The following is a 15,315-nucleotide window of genomic DNA, read 5'->3' as shown; positions in this document are numbered from 1 at the left end:
CTCTCCTCAATGCCCAGTGTACAAAAACAACAAACTAACTAACACTATGTAAAAAGTGTATGTGGTTCATGGAAAAGACAGTGAATTCTCTCCTTTATTACCAAAGGAACAACTGTGTTCCACGTATGTCTCTGAACTTCTCTGTGTGACTAACTACTACCACCCCTCTCTAGGTATTAGTTTCTGAATCTGTCATGTAAAGAATCCCAGTGGAGCTAAGCAAATCACATTAAGTTATTATATGTCAGCAACACAATATTTTTTGTACTCTGAATGTTCAAAATATATCAGTTGAGCACCAAACAAATCAAATCATCATCATCAGGACAGAACTGCAGATAAAGTCCCACGCAAACACTGTAAGGTCTGTCTTGCTTAAGGACACAAGAGTTTGACCAAATCATACATCTGGAGAATAGCAGGGGTAGAGTTTTAAGTCAGGGTTTTCTTAGGCCGAGCCTTGAGCTCTTCCTACTTCAGTTTTGCTCTCCACAATGACTGCATAAAGATCAAACTGGATATTGCTTAAGACGGGAATTTTTCAAGTAAAGATTGTAACATTTCATGTATAAATGCTACTAATTATAATAATTCTGACACATTCTGTGTCGTTCACAGCTCTATTATGCACCCTGATCTGCATGTCATTGGAGGAAAATGTGTAATTTCCAATGTAGTAGGAAAAACATGGGCTTTGGAGCATATTGCTAGCTAGTTAAGCTCTCTGAGCTTCGATTTCATCATCTGTAGAAACACTTGCAGCATTCAGAGAGACATTAAGTGAAAAAGTGAGTGCAAAATGCCCAGCATACTCTGCACAAACTTGCAGCTCTAGAAAGGTCAGCTATATCTTCTTAAGTTAAGAGGAAATGTTCCTCCAACTCAATTTTGCAGAATATTAGAACTGGGAAGAACTTTAGTGATAATCTAGCTTAACTCCTTATTTTTCCAGAGGTGGATGATAAATCCCATAGATTTGATTTGACTTTCCAAAGGTCACACAAACAGATTTAAGAAGAGGATTTTGTATCAGATTTGAGATCCTTTTCTGTGCCCAGAGTAAGGCCGCAATGCTTAATGACAATTATGGTCTGGAATTTAGAGAATCTACATTGAACCACCCTGAAAAGTGAAAAGGTGTCATTACTGAGGTCAATTAAATTACTTTCATTATAAAATGTACTGCGTCTACTTACATTCTTTCTCCAACGTGTTCTCACATTGTGGTAAGAAGGTTGAAGAGTTGAAACAGAACAGATACTATACAGATATTATAAAATAAATAATTAGGAAATTATTATGAATGCATGTTTATAATGAGGCTTCATCTCAATACACATAACTCTGAAAATTATGTTTTAACAAATTCTTTCATTTTCCAGAATACCAAGTAACCAATTTTTTTTTACTTTAAATATGAAAATTTTATTTTATTTTTTAATTTATTTTTTATTTATTTTCAGCATAACAGTATTTATTATTTTTCACCACACCCAGTGCTCCATGCAATCCATGCCCTCTATAATACCCACCACCTGGTACCCCGGCCTCCCATCCCCTGCCCCTTCAAAACCCTCAGATTGTTTTTCAGAGCCCTATGACCCTGCAATTGCACTACTGGGTATTTACCCCAAAGATATAGATGTAGTGAAAAGAAGGGCTATCTGTACCCCAATGTTTATAGCAGCAATGGCCACAGTCGCCAAACTGTGGAAAGAACCAAGATGCCCTTCAACAGACGAATGGATAAGGAAGATGTGGTCCATATACACTATGGAGTATGATGCCTCCATCAGAAAGGATGAATACCCAACTTTTGTAGCAACATGGACGGGACTGGAAGAGATTATGCTGAGTGAAATAAGTCAAGCAGAGAGAGTCAATTATCATATGGTTTCACTTATTTGTGGAGCATAACAAGTAACCAATTTTTATCAGTAGATTGTATTATAACTTATCTTCACCTTAATCAAGTTAAACCCATGTTTAAGACTTTCTTGCTGGTCAGACTCAAGCTAGGAAACACTGAGACAGGGAAATAGGAATTTCTCTGTAGAAGAATTACTAAAGAAATGGCAATTTATTTTGATGGATAGTCAAGTTTATTCACTAATAGTTTTACCTTTTATAGGCTTATAGTACTTGAAAATAATTAGGAAATCTTTCCTTTGTTTTGCTAAAATTACCAGACTGATTCTTCAGTTCCACAAATAAAGCAAAAATGGATGCAACTAGCATTTTGCAGGAGTAGGTAACCAAGCCTTTTGCCTAAAAAGTCCTAATAATGGCGAAATAAGTGAGGCAAAGCCATACCTTTCAATACTTATTGATCTGCAGAGCATCAGTTGGTCAGAGGTTAGGGCATTTCTGTAGACACAGGAAGTATTTTGGGGGAGAAGTCCCCAAAGCCTTACTCTTCTTTCCGTGTGGTAATATGCATGATCACTTGTGTTCCTGAACCTTGTGAGGTCTCAGGCATAGAGTAGACACTCGGGAAAGACCAGTTTCGTGACCTGCATCTCTGGACGTTACTCTTCTACGATCTCCACCGTGTGTGTTATGAGACTACTTTTCTGGACTAAGGGCCCCTGACCCTGCTTACTCAGGACCTCACATAAGTACCAGTTCTAACTGGACTGATTTGGTATGTATTCTTTAATTTTGCTATTTTATGTTAAAAATGTTCAGCTTCACCATAAATTCTCTGCTAAGCATGGGTTCTTACCTACTTTCTTTTGAAGCTTTTCTTCAGCTTCCTGAACGAAATCACCCTATTCTACATGCTCCAGCAGGAATTTCCAACAGCTCAGTGTGACACTGACCTCATTCAAGAAGAAACTTACTAGTAACTCATCCCTGAGAATATATCACCTTGGTATAGAGTTAAAAAACTTTTCTACTGCTGATGTGGAAATCAATCAAGATTAAAATACAAAATATCTTAGAGACCAAGTATCTCCACGGATTTCACATTCATATTGTAGAATATTTTTGTGAAAGGTTACTTGTATGTAGCTTTACACATTTTATATGTATATGTGCATAATCAAAAGAGGACTTATTCATAAGTAAAATTAAAATATTATATGCAATGCCATGTAAAGTGACACTTATTTAATAAGAAAGTATATAGAAAAATAAGGTCATTTTAGTGAATATGTAATTTTGAATTGGGACATTTATGAGTGTTACAGTATTATAAAGCCCATGGCATACTAATTATTTCTTGGTTTTGTTTTGTTTGCCCAGTATCAATACAACTCCGATTTGCACATTTAATAAATAACTGTACACAGTGACAATGTTTGATTAAGTAAAGAATGCAGAAGAAATCGTATTTTGTTGTACTCAAATAAAAGAGTGTCTTAGTCAGTTGGGACTACCATAACAAAATACCTAGACTGGGAGGTTAAACAACAGAAATTTATGTTGTCACAATTTTGGAGGCTAGAAGTTCAAATTCAAGGTGCCGGCATTATTGGTTTCTGGTGAACACTCTTCCTGGCTCACAGATAGTTAATGGTCTTTTTTCTGCATCCTTAACATGGCAGAGAGAGAGCAGACTCCCTGATGTCTCTCCTTAAAGGGCAATGATCCCATCAAAAAGGTCCCACCCTCATGACTTCATCTCCCTAACGGTCCATCTTCAAATCCCATCACATTGGGCATGACTGTTTCAAGATGAATTTTAGTAGAACACAATCCAGTCGTGCAATGTTTAATTAAGCAAAGAATGCAGAAGAGATGTTACTCCGTTACACTCAAAAGGGAGTTAATCCAGTATTTGCTCCACGATAGCCACAAGGTGTAAAAATTATATTGTTAACACATTTAAACACGTGATTTTCCAGTGTTTGTGTGTGTTTTTTTTAATAGTTAAACATAATTTAGAAATGAAATTCAAGTCACAATTTGTACCCCCACAGAACTACCTCTGCTGAACTCTGGGGAAAATTACCTTGATACTCCAGCTCATTTATTTACAGAATAAAAGAACTGTAGCTCAGGGAGAAGTAAATCTGTTTATATAAATAAGGAGATAATAGTCAAACTAGGACATAGACCTCAACATTCCCACTACTTTTCCCATCTCACTTTCTCAATAAACCACTACGCAATTAGATTCATGTGAAAATGTATCCACTCATCCTTCATTTTAATCAATTGCTTTATCAATGTCTTTCTTGGGAAAGGCGATCTAATTGAAAAGTAAAGAAAAGTCAATCTGTATAAAGATAGCTAACTTAATTTTATTTCAGTCTACATTTTCTGCACTTAAGATACATGAGTAAGGAAGTGATAGTATGAATCCAGCTGTGGCATAAGGCAAAAAGAAGAGAGAGAAAGAAAGAGAAAGGGAAGGAGGAAGAGAGGGGAGGTTGATGATACGTAGATGTCCAGTAGCAGTTAAGAAATACTATCTTAGAACTATTTTAGAAATACTATTTTGGAATACTTTGATACTTGTCCTATTGTGCTAAATTCTGCAAATTATATTTCTTGAAAATACATCATAGTAGACTAATGCTGCAGATAAATGTGCCATTCATTGTTTAGTCCTCACTGGTAGTTCCTAGGTAGTTACAAAAGACATAGTGACATAGCAAATCAATTATCATTGAAATTATTATGTAAATCCTTTGTCATTAATTACTTCAATGCCAAATAAATCCAGAATTTTTGTCCCAGAGGATAGCATGAACACTTGCAATGATTGCCCACTTATTTTTTAAGTGCTAGCAAGGCTTATGATGAAGACATTGACAGGACAACAGCAAAATAAAAGATTCAAAGACAAGACATGCTCTTTAACACTAAGTAAAAAACAAGAGTGTTTCAAAATTGGTCAACACAGTGGGTGATGAATGGAGTATAAGTCAACAGAAATTTAAATACATCCCTACTGTATCACTCAGACATTCCACTCCTGTTTACCAAAGAAAGCTGAAATATTATGTCTGCACAAAATTGAACATGAATGTTTATAGTAACTTCTTTATAATAGCTAAAGTTGGAAAGAGTCCAAACATCCTACAGCAAGGGGCAAATGCGAACCACTCAGCAATAAAAAGATAGTATCTACTTAAAGCACAATATAACGGACAAAAATCAAAATAATTAGGATTAGAAAGGAAGCATACCACAGTAATTAATATAAAATACATGATTTTTATGTACAATTCTAGAAAATGCACACAAACCTGTATTGAGAGAAAACAGGTTTCCTGAGAATAAGAAGGTAGATGGGTTAAAAGACGGGTAGATTGTAAAGAGACAGGAAGAAATTTCAAGGATGATATGTACTCATTGTCATGATTTTAGATATGAGTTTTGGGGTATAAATATGTCAAAACTCATCAAAATTTATCCTTAAGTATTTGTATTTTATTACACATCAATTACTACTTGTTAAATTTCAGACAATTAAAAAATATATTTATCAGGCACCTAATGCATGCTACATATTGGATATATAAAAATGAATTGATGCTATATAAGCCCTCCCTCAAATTTTAGTGTCTCCCACAGGGTCTAGTACAGTAATAAACATGTTGAAAAGTCTTTACCTAATTGCTTTTTAGAAGGCTGACCCTTATGATGGACAGAAGGCAGGGAAGCAAATTTTTAAAAATAATAGTTGAACCCAGTGCTCTCTAATTATCACTTAAAATCTGCTAAGATGTCCATTGTTCTTCAAAAAAGTATACTGTGATTAATTAGAAAGCTGTATGATAAATCCTAGAGTGATCACAAAACTAAACAAAATAAAACAAACAAAAAAACATAAGAAAGTATAAGAAGCCAAGAATGAAAATAAAATGGAATCTTAAAAATTTAAAGAATCCAAATGCAGGAAGAGAAAGGGGACAAATTGATCAAAGAAGATTTGGAACAAGGAGAACAGGCAAAATGGTAGATTTTAGTCCAAAAATACTATTAAACGAATCATCGTCTAATTTAATCACATCTAAACATGAACTATAACAACTCCCATAAAATAAAATTAACTGAAGCTGCCTATAAGCCTAAATGTAAAATGTAAACATATGAAATTTCTAGAACGATACCTAAAATATATTTTGTACCATTGGGTGCAAAGGAAAGTGATGGTGTGAATCCAGCTGTACAAAATATATTTTGTACAGCTGGATTCACAAAATATATTTGTACAAAATATATTTTGTACCTTTGATTTAGATAAAAAATGCTCAGAAATGGCACACACATACACACAGAGAGAAAAAACTGGCAAATTTGACTTCAACGAATCAAAAATTTCTGCTATGTAAAATTCAGTGTGAGAAAATAAAAAGGAGAGGCGCCTGGGTGGCTCAGTGGGTTAAGCATCTGCCTTTGGCTCAGGTCATGGTCTCAAGGTCCTGGGATCGAGCCCCGCATGGGGCTCTCTGTTCAGTGGGGAGTCTGCTTCTTCCTCTCCCTATGTGTGCTTGCTCTCTCTCTCACTCTTTCTCAAATAAATAAATAAATAAATAAAATCATTAGATAAAAAATAAAAATGCAATTAACACACCTTCTGGAAGAGAATTTGAAAAATATAATCATTAAAACTCTTCAAAGTATAAAGCATGAATAACATTCAACTCAATAATTTAAAAAAAAATTAAATGGGCAAAACTTTGAACAGACTGCCTATTGTACACAGGTGCCCACAGGAGAACTCAATTTCAGTCATTAATGAAATGTAACTTAGAATCACAATGAGACACAACTACCTATCAAGGTGGATTTGAATGGTAGTACTAGATTCCTTAGGGCTGCCTTAATAAATTAGTACAAATTGGGTGATCTAAAACAACAGAAATGTATAATCTCCTCGTCCTGGAGGCCAAAAGTCTGAAATCAAGGTGTCAACAGTGTGGGCTTCTTCTAGAGGCTTTAGAGGAGAATCCATTGTATACCACCCTCCTGACTTCTGGCTGTGGGCAAGTCATTGCATCCGTTGTTTGTAGATGCAGTTTTGCCTCTGTCCGTGCCTCCCTCCTCACATGGCCATTCTCCCTATGTGTCTCTCTTTGTTACCACTTCCTTTCATTAATTAAGACTTCTATTCTAATCTAGCATGATGTCATCTTGAGATTTTTACCTTATTTACAACTGCAAAGACCCTTATTCTCAATAAGGTCTCCTTCTGAAGTTTTGGATACACATATCTTTGGGGAAACCCCAATTCAACTCAGTACAAATGATTAAAATACTTTTTTTTTTTAAAAAGAAATGAAACAACCTGGTACTGGTGATGATGCAGAGAAACTTGGTCACTCTATACATTGCAGGCAAAAATGCAAAACGGTAAGCTACTTCAGAAAACAATTTGACAATCTGTAATAGTATTAAACATCTAGGTACCCTTTGTACCAGCAATCCCTCTCCTCAGTATTTATTTAGAGCCATTTTTAAAAATAGATTTTATTTATTTATTTGACACAGTGAGAGATAGTAAGGGAGGAAACACAAGCAGGGGGATTGGGAGAGAGACACGGGCTTCCTACTGAGCAGAGAGCCCGATGCAGGACTTGATCCCAGAACTCTGGGATCATGACCTGAACTGAAGGCAGACACTTACCAACTGAGCCACCCAGGTGCCCTCCTTCTCAGTATTTATTTTAAAAAAATGAATACCAAGTCACACAAACCCTTGATGTGAAATTTCATAGTGTGACTTTATTTGTAATTATCCCAAACTGAAAATAAACCCCATGTCTCTCAACTGATAATTTAATAAGTAAAATGAAGTGCATCATCAACAGAAGGAATAGTTCTCAGAAATAGTTCTTTTGTTTTATAGCAAAAGAACTAGTGATATATTTAAGTCTCAAGTGTATTATGCTCAATTACAGAATCTGGACTCAGAAGGCTACATACACGCTGTGCAACCCCATTGTATGACCTTCTGGGAAAAGCAGCAACAGGACAACAGAAAGCATCTCTGCAATTGCCAGAGACATCACACCAGGTTTGCGGGGGGGGGGGGCATCAACAGCAAAATGACATGAGGAATTTGGGGGACTGAGGAAGAATGTTCCACATTTTGATTATGGGAGTGAATAAACCTGACAAAAAATAACAAATGCATGATTTCAGTGAATTTGATCATCATTTCAATTGCAGTAAATAAGAATTTCTTATATCTCTTCTAATATCTGAGGAGTAGGGAATGAGGAAATCAGATATGTCAACTGACTTTAAAATCTAGGTTAGCACATTCCACATCTCTGTGCTGCTCCAATGATGCCACTGAAGCTAAGTCGGGATTTGCAATTGTGTCACACAGGAGCAGGGAAACTGCTGGGCCACCTGGGGTCTCAATCACAGGCCTGTCCCAAGAGGGGGCTGGGGAGAGGGAAAAGAAAGAAGAAAAAGAAAAAAGAATGTCACCAGGTGCCCTTCATCTGAGAAGGATATCCGTGTGATTTTTCTCCTTACATCAAGTTGTCTCTCCCTCACACTCTCACACAAAGAGTGTTTTCATGTGACACGTGTGCATCCTGACTCTCTGCCATCAGGCCCACCAATAAGTAAATAGTCTGTGGGTTCCAAATCCCACCCCAGTGGTTACAGAGTGAACACTTCAGCCATACCAGTTTTTGGACAGCACAGACAGATAGTCCTTGGATGCCCTTGTAATATTCTCAACTCATTCAGAGTACTCAGGGTTTCCATATAATTGGAAGTTGTTTGACAACAGGACTGGGATTGGATTTTGCGTATTTCCTCATGCCTTGCTCCTGTCAGCCCACAAACATACATTACCAAAACACATTTATGGTCCCCAAAGCATTCATCATATAAATTCTACCCGTGTTCTTAGTAAGTAAAGTATTTGTTTATCCAGCTTTATCAGCAACCACATTCCCTGACAGCAATATCTGTTTCTCAACTCATTCTGGAATTTGAGGGGGGAAATTATCACCCTCAAATCTCATTTAAATTCCCATGTATAAAGAGGAAAGCAAAGGCACATCCATAAAGGAAAATTACTATCTATACGCTACTAGCTTACGGTCTTTTCCGATAACATGGAACTACAAGGAAACATCTAAGTGACGAATACAACCTCAGAAGAGGTAGACTCAGAAGACATCTTGTTTTCATTCCAGTAACAGACACCACTGCAAAAGATGGTCCCTGTGACAGCTCCGAGTGGAACCCAATCCAGAAACTGTTGAACTGTTTTTTAGTATTACAATTTTGATAGACTGATACAGTCCAGTAGGTAAGAGAGAGTTAGGAAAGCATGGACTTCAGAAGAACCTTCGGGGATTTCAGCTTCTTACACCTGATGCCATCATTCCTTCATGGCAGGTAAGTCCAGATTTTTTAGAATGCAGAAGAATGTCACTTACAGGATAAGACAAGAGATCTCACTCTTATCTGTAAATCTGTAAATCTCATTCTCCATCTGTACATGAGAACTCTAACAACCACAGCATTGTCAGGGGGATGAAATGTGGTAATATAATTAAAACAGCATAATAATGTACTGGTTATGGTACAAGTCTGTACTTAACAAAGCGTGTCCTCCAGACAGGAACAGGGCTCCCGGAACTCTGTTGTTTTCACGGACCCAACGGACTATCAGAAGTTGCCGGGAACCTATCCTGTCATCGTCAAAGTGCCCCCCATGCCAACCATCCTTCTTTTATCTTTCTTCCTAAGAAAAGATCTGACACTCAAGCAAACAAGTGTTCATGGTATGTTCAGCCTTTGGATACAATATTTTAAACAGTGCATGAAACAACCCTTTACTTGCAGAGAGTAGAAAGAATGTAAACAACAGGCTGCGTTTAATGGATGTGGCCGTGGGCTGAAGCGGGGCCCACTGAGAGCCTGCGGATAGACATGGCGGGAGATCCCATGCTCTGCGGCCGCCTGCCAACCACCGCAATCTGTCCCTGCTCAGCACTAGCCCTCGGCACTCGTGTGGTCCCAAAGGGAAAAGAAGACGTTGGGAGAAATCACTGAACTCCAAGAAAAATAAAATTCAGCTGGATAATAAAGAGCAAAGGAAGGAAATCATGAATGGATAGTAATGGAAAAAATAAATAAATAAATAAAACAAAACAAAACAAAAAAAAAACAAAACAGAAGCAGAGAGAAGCAGAGAGAAATGAGAAATGACTTAATGGATGTGTTTCTAGACCACACATCATGCATTTCTACCCTACCCCAGCTGCTCACCTGCTGCATCGCCTTAGAATATCATTTAAATTTTCTGAGCGCCAGTTTCCCTTTATGTAAACATGGAAATAGAATTGATCCTGTATGGTTAAGTAGAAATGTCTGTGGAAGTTATTACAGAACTACCAGCCCTGCAGGGGTGTCTAATGCCTACTTTTGGAAGACAAAGGAGAATTAAGGGAAGCTTCATGACAGAGTGATGAGAAGATGGTAAGAAGAAAATGAGCTTTGATGTCAAAGAAACCTGGAATTGATTCAGAAATCTAGGGCTTGGCAGCATGTTGACCCCGAGACTCTAGGCTCAGTTTCCTCAGCTGTAAAACGATAGCAGGAGGATCTACATCATAGGGCTGCTGTAGACATTCGAGATGGGACACGCAGCCCACTTACTATTCTGCATGAACATTCTATTACAATTATAGCACCTCTTATGGAAAAAATACAAGACATAAAAATGGAAAAACAATTATATTTATTCCCACAACTTCCAAATATTTGTAAAGGACATTCACATTCACTTATTTACATCCATTTGTTTATTTCCTGTCTTCTGGTATCTGGTATTCTTCGATCGTACACTGAGAAATAGCAGGGCTTACTAATGTCTCAGAGGTTAATTAATGACTAACTTGTGGCAGGTTTATCTCACTGCAAAGCCTAAGCTCTATTCAACTGAAAACGCTTCTCACTGTGCTCTTGTATCAATATGGAAAAACCATTTACTGCTACCTAAAAACACCTCAAATACCACTCTGCATCAGAAAAATGACAAACCTATTTTTCTGGAACTTCTGGACATGTCAGGGTAGTGGCAACTATCCAATAATCTTCTGGAAAAGGTGGATATGAGGACCCTAGTCATAAAAAATGACAGGAAGATGTAAATGCCACCAAGCAATCTTCAGCAAGTCTTCTGGAAGGAGGGCCTTGGCAGCTGAGAGTTTAGTAAATGCCTAAAGGCCAAGTCACATGAATGGCTCAAAGGCAAAGCAAACCCTGAGAACCAGACAGTGTGAGTTAGCAGGGGTCTCAAGGATGCCTACCAGATTGACCTCCGGTGCTTTTTCCAGATGCATTAGCTCAAGCCGAGTCCGTGCTATTGAGCAAGCAGAGTATACTCAAAGGAAACTAGGCTCTCTGTGCCCAGGTATCAGCACCTGATTCCAAGTCAAGGAGAGAGAGCATGGCCTGACCCAAATATCCTGGGAGGAAAAGGAACCATACAGCTCAGCAGCCAAAGCCCAGGCCTGACATCACAATGTGATTTGTACAACCCTCACACGGACAACATCCCCATGACCTGGGAATGGTAGTCTGTAAGACCACAGCCACCAGCTAACTACTGTTCAAACCAGCTGTTTTTCCATCTTTCCCAGTGTGGTTATTTTTCCTATTGAAAAGAAAATAGAATCCTAGAGGAAGAGTAGTGGCTGAGAATAGAAAATCAATGAATTCCAGTCCAGTTATACAACTGTATTGAGCAATTTTATAAAGGAAATTGGTGATAACTTTTATATCTTATGATTCACAATTAATATGGAGCTTAGAGTTAAAGCCATAAAGAAGACACATGAGTTCTTTTTTTTTTTTTTTTTTTTTTTTTGTTCATGCCATAGGCCTTTGGTTGGCAGGCAGCATTCCAGAATCAGCTCTTTTCTTAGGACCTAGACTTGTTTCTGTCAAGAATGCCTATTTCTAATGGAAGAAAGCTGACAATTAAACAAATAAGCATATCCAACTGTTTGCTATATTTTAACATCTGTCGATACATGTTTTGCTTCATTTTGAGGATGTGGGCAAATGAGAGTGCAACCTTTAAGTCCAGGTAATGTTTTTATGTTAGTATCATGGAAAATGAAAAATCTTTTTTTTTTTTAAGGATTTTATTTATTTATTTATTTGACAGATTACAAGTAGGCAGAGAGAAAGAGAGAGAGAGGAGGAAGCAGGCTCCCTGCTGAGCAGACAACCTGATGCGGGGCTCGATCCCAGGACCCTGGGATCATGACCAGAGCCGAAGGCAGAGGCTTTAACGCACTGAGCCACCCAGGCAAGCCAGGAAAATGAAAAATCTTTAAGGCACACTCAGGATACAGTGTGGCTGTGAACAGTGGATTGATAAACCCAGGATCATCTCAAGTAAGTAATTTCATTCACTACTTGATATACACCACTATAAGGAAAAGGACCAATGCAACAGTCATAAATTCTCTCAAAGGCTCTGTAATGTACTTGACAATAACACTTGGGACCACTGAACGAAATAAAGAAATAATAAATCACAAAGAAAGCTCAGCAATGGAGCTACTTTAACAATTTGGAAGAATTGGGGAATATAGGTAGATCCTGTCCTTCAATTTACAAATTAACATAGTATTTAGGGCACCACTTCTGGTAGTAAAAAGGATCAAATATATAGCACAAAGCTGAGTGTAGAAACCTGACTCCATGTGTCAGATCTACTGCTAGCTGTCACGTGACTGAGCAAAACTCTGATCATCCCTGCATCTGAGTCATTTACACGTATAGTAGCTTTCACAGCTCCTCCAGCTCTAAATCCACAGGTCTAAAAAATGCTTAGGGAAATATTTTCTTAAGTTTCCACCATGACAGGAAATGCAAACAACTGAGATGCCTGTATTAGTTGGGGTTCTTCAGAGGAAGGGAGAGAGAGAGAGAGAGAGAGAGTTCTCATAAGGAATTGGCTCACAGGATCACAGAGGATGAGAAGTCCCATGATCTGCAGCCGGCAAGCCAGAGACCCAGGATTGCTGGTGGTGTAACATGAGTCTGAGTTTGAAGGCCTGAGACCCAGGAGAACTAATGATGTAATTCTTAGTATGAGTGCAGAAGGAGACTGATGTCCCAGCTCAGGAGTAAGGCAGAGAGAGAGTAAATTCTCTCTTACTCAGCTGCGTGTTCTCTTCAGCCTTTCAACAGAATGGATGACGGCCACCCACACTGGAGAAGGCAATCAACTTTACTCGGTCTAAAGATTCAAATGTCAATCTCATCCAGAAACACCCTCATTCATAACCGTGTGTTATTTCCCAAATATCTGGAAGCCCTGTGTCCCAGGCAAGTTGACACATTAAATTAATGAATGCAGTGCTCCTTGGCAATTATTTGGATCGAAGAAGCCTCTTACGACTTTTTTTTTTTTTTAAGAGCATCTTAGTAATACTAAAATATATTAGGTCGAATGGTAGGAATAAACTATATTTGCTTGAAAGATGCTACATAAGAAAAGTTGATTTCTAGACTAAAGACTTGAGCTCACATCCATGCTTGGGTAGCTGGAGTAGAACAATAATTGTGGGCATGTATGCTGCTGATGATTTTACTTCCCATGACTCGGTGCTCTGAATCTCAAGATCCACTCTAAGAACAATGGCTGTCTATAAATGAACTAGGGTGTGACACTGGGGTCAGGCAGTTTCTGTGGGTGACTCATGAGCCAATATGACACTGAAGTAAAGATTGTTAATCCTCATAAATGTAAGGGCCAGAGAGGTACAGAAAGACCACCTGGGGTGAATTCTGGAAGTGTGGAGAGTAAACTTGCAGGGGTGTTAGCAGGGATATAATCTATCCAATTTTCTAGGCCAGAATGGCTGGGAATTATATACTTCACCACAGGCCACAGCACATCATGGTGCTAGAAGGAATACCAGTTGTGAATGAAAATTCAGAGGCATAACTTGTCTCAAGGTACCCTTTCTGTTCTTTATCAAGTGGTCCTACTTGAGTAACAAGGGGAATAATCCCTAGACAGATTAAAGTAAAATCAGTGTATTTAAACAATTAAGACCCTAATTCAGCCAATGAAGTTTTGAAATCACAGTAATATATGCATTGAAGAACTTAGAACCTTGTATTATAGTCATAGAACAGTGAACACAAGACATTTGGATCACTCTCAGAAAGGCAGTTTAGAATACATTTCTTGAAAACTGTTTTTCCAATATTAGTATTCTTTTGAAGTAAAAATAGTCATTGATCTTGACAAAGACACGAGTGCAATTCAATGAAGAAAGTATTGTCTTTTCAAGAAACCGTGCTAGAACAACAGGAAACTGGACATCCACATACAAAGAAAAAAAAAAAAAGTACAGGTAGACTTTATACCTTCCACAAAAAAACTAACTCAAAGTGGATCCTGGATATAAATGTAAAATGTAAAACCATATAAATTTTTGAGGATAAGATAGAAGAAAATCTAGGTGACGCTGGTTAGAGTTGACTTTTTGGGTGTAACACCAAAAATACAATCCATGGTACTGTGGTACATGTTTGTAAAGGAATTTTATTTGGTGATAGAAAAAAATAAACTACCAAGCCATAGAAGGCATGAGGGAACCCAATGAAGAAGTCAGCCTGAAATGGCTAAACAGGGTATGCACTTGGCAGTTCCATCTATGTGACATTCTTATAAAAGGAAAGCTATAGAGCCTGTAAAAGTTCAGGGGCTGTCAGCAGCTTTGGTATAAGAGAAGGAGGGATGAATAGGTAGATTTTTATAGCAATGGAATTATTTTGTATGATGCTATAATGATGGATATGCAAATTATACACGTCGGGACCCACAGACTTTTTAAAAATACAGAATGATGGGGCTGTTGGCTAAGCACCTGACTTCAATTCAGGGTCCTGGGACCAAGCCCCATGCATCAGGTTCCCTGCCCAAGGGGTAGTCTGCGTATCACTCTCCCTCTCCCTCTGCCCCTCCCTTTACTCATGCTCTCTCACACTGTCTCTCAAATAAAAAACAAAAAACAAAAAAAAAACCAATGTAATGTGTAATTATATGTGTTGTAAACTATAGTAATGTAAACTATAGTCTCCATAATAACATACTCATAATAACATAATAATACTCATAGTAACATATGAGCATTCATTTATTAATACTAATAATATTAGTATTCATTTATTAATTCTAACAAATATACTAACAAAATTCTAACAAATTCTAACAAATATACTAACAAGATAATAATGATAGAGGGAACTATGCCTCGGGTAATGGAAGCAAGACAGGTACTCTTTGTACTTTTGGCTCAAAGACCTGCAAAACTAAAACAACCTTAAAAAATAGTGCATTAGCAAAACAAA

Source organism: Mustela putorius, unplaced genomic scaffold, assembly GCF_011764305.1.
Source record: "Mustela putorius furo isolate JIRA1106 unplaced genomic scaffold, ASM1176430v1.1 tig00000813_pilon_pilon_pilon, whole genome shotgun sequence".
Lineage (NCBI taxonomy): Eukaryota > Metazoa > Chordata > Mammalia > Carnivora > Mustelidae > Mustela > Mustela putorius.
The sequence above is the reverse complement of the archived record's forward strand: the minus strand, read 5'-3'. Positions refer to the sequence as shown.